Genomic DNA, 6,130 nt, shown 5'->3' with positions numbered 1-6,130 from the left:
AATGTACATTCTTCTTCTGTATGTATCCGTCACGGACTCTTACAGTTTAAAGTGCTGCATAGACTCCATTTATCGAAGTTGAAACTGTCAAAAATGTTCCCCAATGTAAACTCGTCCTGTGAAAGATGTAAACAGCAACCTGCTTCACTGGCACATATGTTTTGGAATTGTCCCTGTATAACAACATATTGGAATAATGTTTTTCAAAACTTGTCTAAGATTCTGACAAAAACACTTAAGCCAGACCCAATTTGCGCTTTATTTGGAGTGAAGCCGGTTGTTGTAGATTTGTTAACCAACCAAAATAATGTAATACGTTTTGTGACGCTGCTAGCACGTTGTTTAATTTTACTAAACTGGAAGCAAAGAGTGCCTCCTATCAAATCAGCATTAATAAGATGTAATGAGACATTTGCAACTGGAAAAAATTAAATTCCTACTAAGGGGGAAGCTGGAAGAACGGTAGAAGTAGAAGGGTATTAACACAAAATAAAAGTCCTTAAATGGCACTGGGGAAATCAGTCAATACCGTAACATGGGATATGAAGGGAAATAAAAACAGAAAAAAGGAGCTGTAGTAAACTGAAAACAGGGAATAGAGTAAAACCCAGCTTTCAGATGCAGCTTTACAACAATAACCAAGAACCATGAAAAAGACCATGGCACCTCATGAATGGAGATCATTACATTTGAGTATATGCGATGGACAATAGATACATGCAATAATAATCTCACTTCAGAGAGTAATTATTTAAACTGTACAATATACAATATAGTTCTTAATGTGTGGAAGGTCATGGGCTTACCAATAAACTGAAACTGGAACTTAGTATGAAAATAAAAAATCTACTGTGGTGGTTCAGGTAAAATTACAAAAACTGTGTCATTTTTCAAAAACAAAAACTTACATTAAAAATAAAGAACGAGTTTGTTAGTTTGTCTGTTACAACAGAGTCACATATAGGAAGCAGTAAAAACACGATCTCGACCTACTAAAGTGGCAGTAAATTTTGTTGCAACCAGAGTAACTGAACGCTTGTTTTCACCCTTGCACACACACACACACGCACACACTGGTGTTTGACCAGGTGTGCCATGATCAGCTCTGACACAAACACCTTGCTCCCTTTCTCAGGCATGGATACACAAGGTGAACCGAGGCGTCTCTGCAAAATATTGCACAATAGATGATATCTGCTTTATAGATTCTGCTGGAAAAATTATTTTATGAGCATTTTTTACAATACCCACTTGTACGTTTATGAATTTCAGGATTAGTGCGACATGCAGTGGATGTGTTTCTGCATTCATATAGGCAATATAAAGGCAACAAGATTAGTAGGAACTTATTAAAGAAAATAATCCTTTATGACTCAGAACACAAACTTGTAAAAACCATTCAGGAAGCTGAGTTCAGTGATCCCGCTTATCACCACTTGTGCTTATGCTACCATCAGCTGATTTCAGTTTGTATGTGAAATACAATAGTGTAAAATAGTGCCATATTCTGCAGCACTGATGTGGACATTTTATTTTTTATTGCACAAAAAGGCAAGAGTGCAATGGTGAAGTGCAAACTGCATCCAGGACAGAAACAACTGCATTATGCTGCTAACACAACTTTGGCTCTTTACAAGCACCTGCACAGGTAGCATGCTAACACTAAGCTAGCTAAGAACCCAGAGTGGTGATAAAGCTGAGTGAATGCTGACCCCAGCCCAGCAGCCAGACCCTGAGGTAACAGGTAACAAAACTAATGAGCAGATAGTGTGCCGCTCCCGTTTCTACCTGTTCATGTTTTTAAAGTAGAATCACTGTGACGAGCGCTTTAGTCTGTTTGTGCTGGTTTTCATTTTTGCTGTAGGACTGTGGTCTGTCGGTTTATAGTGTTAAATGGTAATTATGAGACATTGTGTTTCAGGTCATTTTACAGAGAAATCTGAAAGTAATGTAGCAAGTAGTATAATGGATTACTTTCTCATGGGAGTAACTGAGTAACATACTGCATTACTTTAGGTCAGTGTTCTGGGTAATATGTGTAATACATTATTTTTATTGAGTAATGACCAAAACAGTGATCGGCACAAACATTTGATCATACAGCAGGCAACTGATTTGCAGGAATGTAATGTCTGTGCTGCTTAGCGATGGTGGTGACTCTTAAAGTGCACCCAAAGAGAATAAGCGATATTGATAATGGAATCGGAATCGCTAAATTCGTATCAATTCCTATTCCCTATATTTGACACTCAAATCTTTTAGTATGTAGAGAAGTTCTTGTTCAACTCAAAGATCACCCCTCCACCACCATGCTGACAGTTGCTATGAGACAACCTGTGTTTGGTTTTCACTGAATGCGTCTTTTATATGTCTTGCTGATAATCTGTCACTCAAGTGTATTTGATCAGCAGCAGCTGAGGGTGTACTTAGTTTTTGACACACTGCTTCTGCATTTATTCTTAATATTTGTTTTAAAAAAAATGACTCAATGTAATATGTCGTGTGGCTCACCTTAAGTTGTATATATCTAATTTTAAGACCTGCAAGAGATGACCTCCTGACATGTGCAACTGTAGAATACTGCTCTAGTAAGTAAGTAAACTTTATTTATTAAGCGCTTTTCATAGACAGGCAGTCACAAAGCCCTGTACACAGGCCATTTCTGTACACAAAAGGCTAAAATAAACAGAACGTTAGGTACCAATATAGACAATACAAAAGGTTAAATGTAAATGAAAGTTTAAGATTTCAAAATAAATTACATATCAGGACATAAATATTACTTCTTTGTAGTGTTGTACAGGGTTCAGAGGTTCAGGTATCCATGCCTTACCTTTACCACAAGCCTGTAAAGTGACCTCGGAGCCGTCATCCACTTCCACTCCTGGCTGCATTGCATGTTCTGAATGCTTGAGAGGATTATGTTTGTTTGAACATCAATCAGCTGTGTGTCATGTTAACCTTAAAGACCAAACATCCTGCTGTAATCTAGCACAACGGTTTACTGTCAGTACGCATTCACAGAACTATCCACAGCAGCAGCAACAGTTATTTAACACCTACATGATCTTTGTACCATTAGCTTTTTAACTCCATCTAAATGTTTCAGTGAGTGTCTGTTAATATGATTGTGTAGTATTTTGTAGTCTTGTGAAGTCTCTTTTTACTTTGTCCTGAATAAAAACAAAAAACACAAATTCTTACAAAAATAGAAAAGAAAAACTTGAAACAGCAGCACAGTCGTTAATGTTGCTTTTTAACCCCTCGTGCTCAAAACATGCCTTTCAGACTAGCTTTCAAAGTAAATGTAATTAATTCAACTAATTAAACGTCCAACATCCATTCAGCTGTAGTCTGCACACGGGGCCAAAAGCGGGGTGAAGGAATTTCCAACTTCTTGAAGATCTTTGACGGATGCTGGAGCACGTGAACATGGACCGGTCAAGAGTTTGAAAAGAAGCAGAGTGAAGCCTGAAGAGGCACTTTGCAGATATCCAACAAGCAGCAGGGAGACCAAACATGGCAGCCTCTTACTTCCTGCCCATCTACTCCTACCAAGCTGAATGAGAGGCTATTCAAGTGCTAAACAAAGGAAGAAAGCTTAAAGGTACAACCTGGATAAGGGGACCAGGAACCAGTGATTTGGTCTAAAAAAAAAAAAAAAACTTTATCAATAAACAGCATTACTATTATTAGTGAAGGGTTTAAAGATGTAGATCTTCTAAGGTTACATTTTAACCATGTTTGCACCATGCTAGTCATACACCACTTTGGGGTTTTTTTTTTCCATGGAAATATCAACATGCTGGAGTTGCTCTTGTTTCCCCAAGAAAATAAAAAAATCAAACTTTCTGTTGTTACGCTGGCCTCCTTTCAAAGTTTATACAGATGCTGCCAGTGTTACACCTGCTAACGTCAGACACAGGAGGAAGCACGCTGATGTCTGTGTGGCTGGTTTGCACAAGTCCAGCATGGAAGCTCTCAGGTGCTGGCAATGGGATTTTATGATTGTGTCAGCGTTTCTCTAGTTAATGTTTTACTACGTTTCGGGAAATACATTTATTGTATTAAAATACAGTAAGGACCTAATGTAATTTTAATAACAACAAATCATGCAGCAAGCCCGCTGCACATGGACGTCCTAAAACAAGGTGTTTGATCATGTAAACTGGAAATTTAAGGGTTAAATGCAGGGATGGGAAGTAATGAAGCACAAATAGTTCATGACTGTACTTAGGTAGAATTTTCAGGTATCTTTCCTTTACTTAAATATTTATTTATTTATTTACTGTATGTGTACTTTATAGTCTTTATATTTTATCGGGGTTATGTTATATTAGGGTTGTAAAGTTGGCCGGAACGAGCAGAGGTGTGGCCTTGGTATGATGGCATTTAGCTATGGCTGCAGAAGGAAGAAATGCTTTTAACTGTCAGCAGAAGTGGCAAATAGCAAACTACAAATACTTCATTACTGTACTTAAGTATAATTTTTAGTTATCTGTACTTAAGTAGTTTTTCCCCCACCCTCTCTAAATTTTAACACTACTATCTGTACTTTATACTCCTTACAAATAAATTAATGCAAAGAAAGCTGAGAGGAGCAAACGATGAAAACCAAACAAAACAGAACACAAGACTGGAAAAAAACCTCAAGATTTATTTGACAAGCACTTTTCACAAAATGCCCTGTAAACAAATTAGAGCGACTAATAATACACATCAAAAGTTTGCTACAAATAAATAAAGTTCCTACAGTCGCATTTATGTTAGTTTCTCCATCAGCTCTGAGCGATGGCTGGAGTGTTAGAAGGCTCTAACTCTATAACATACACATCACTCCTCCTGGATCCACCGCTGCCATGGTAACCTGTACTTTTGGTCCTTTTTCCAGGAGGAGCGGGGTGGACACTAATAATGCAGCTCTAGTTTTCTGTTTGTAACTTTTACTGTGCGTGAAATACAAACAAAAGACAAGGATGAAAAATGAAAAACTAGCAGTTATATTGTGATGTGAAAACGTGCTGCATCTCTCAACGAACCCATTATAAAAATAAAAACATCAAACTTCCTCTCTGACAGTCTGGGTATAACTAGGCAGAAACTCCTGTGTCACTTCACTTTAACGGTCCCAAAATACAAAAATGGAGCAGGGCTGCATGGAATAATTTGGAGGGGAGCATTTAAGCTCCATATGTCTGTGCCCAGAAAAACAACTACCGGTATGTTACACACACACACACACACACACAAAACTGCATTGTTTCTGTCTTTCCATTCTAACCTCGTGCTGTGAGTGTTACATGGCTTTACTGCAGCATGTAGTTGGAAACATTGCCTCAAACACTTTCAGTGCGATGGAGTAAAAGCAGCACTCTGGGAGCCAGGCTCAGTTATCCAACATATTGATCACTGACATCAGTGACAACCCCACCCCCCCCCTAAAAAAAAAAAAAAAAAAAAACACAAAAAGAACAGCAGAAAGGTTGCACATTTTGACCCACTTTACAGAAAATACTATTTTCCATGGGCACTTCTGTCAAGCTTAACCACATGAGGATTTAAAAGACACTTCAGACACAGAAGTCCTATGAGGAATCAGTAGACTGCACATTTTTTATACTCGGAGATAAATTTAAGTCGGGCTTTGGTTAGCCAGACAAACGAAACATACATTAGGTTTAATTTACTGCCCGTTTACCCGATATAAAACCACAGCAGCAGGCCTACATGTGAGAGGACGTCAGCACTTTGATCGTCTTTAAATATTTCAAAAAAGGAAAAAAAATAAAAAAGCACAGCCTCTGTGCACAGACGCACAACATGCCAGGTCAAATAACCAACACTGAGAGGCAGACAGATGCTTACTGTCAAAAGCACAGCAGCACAGACAACAACACAACACTGAAATTGTAAAGACTGCAGGAGCAAAACAGAGTGTGTAGTGATATCCAGCAACAACTTCCTGAAGGGAAAAGTTGTTGTTGTGTTTGTTTGTTTTTTGTTTATTTTGACAGCTGGTTCTGCATCATCGCCCACCTACGCTCACCTTCATCTGCAACGTAAAGGCACCGCTAAATACAACAGGTTTCTGGTGACAGCAGATTAGACGTATTCACAGAACAATTAGTGA

This window comes from Astatotilapia calliptera, chromosome 7, assembly GCF_900246225.1.
Source record: "Astatotilapia calliptera chromosome 7, fAstCal1.2, whole genome shotgun sequence".
In the NCBI taxonomy this organism is placed as follows: domain Eukaryota; kingdom Metazoa; phylum Chordata; class Actinopteri; order Cichliformes; family Cichlidae; genus Astatotilapia; species Astatotilapia calliptera.
The sequence above is the reverse complement of the archived record's forward strand: the minus strand, read 5'-3'. Positions refer to the sequence as shown.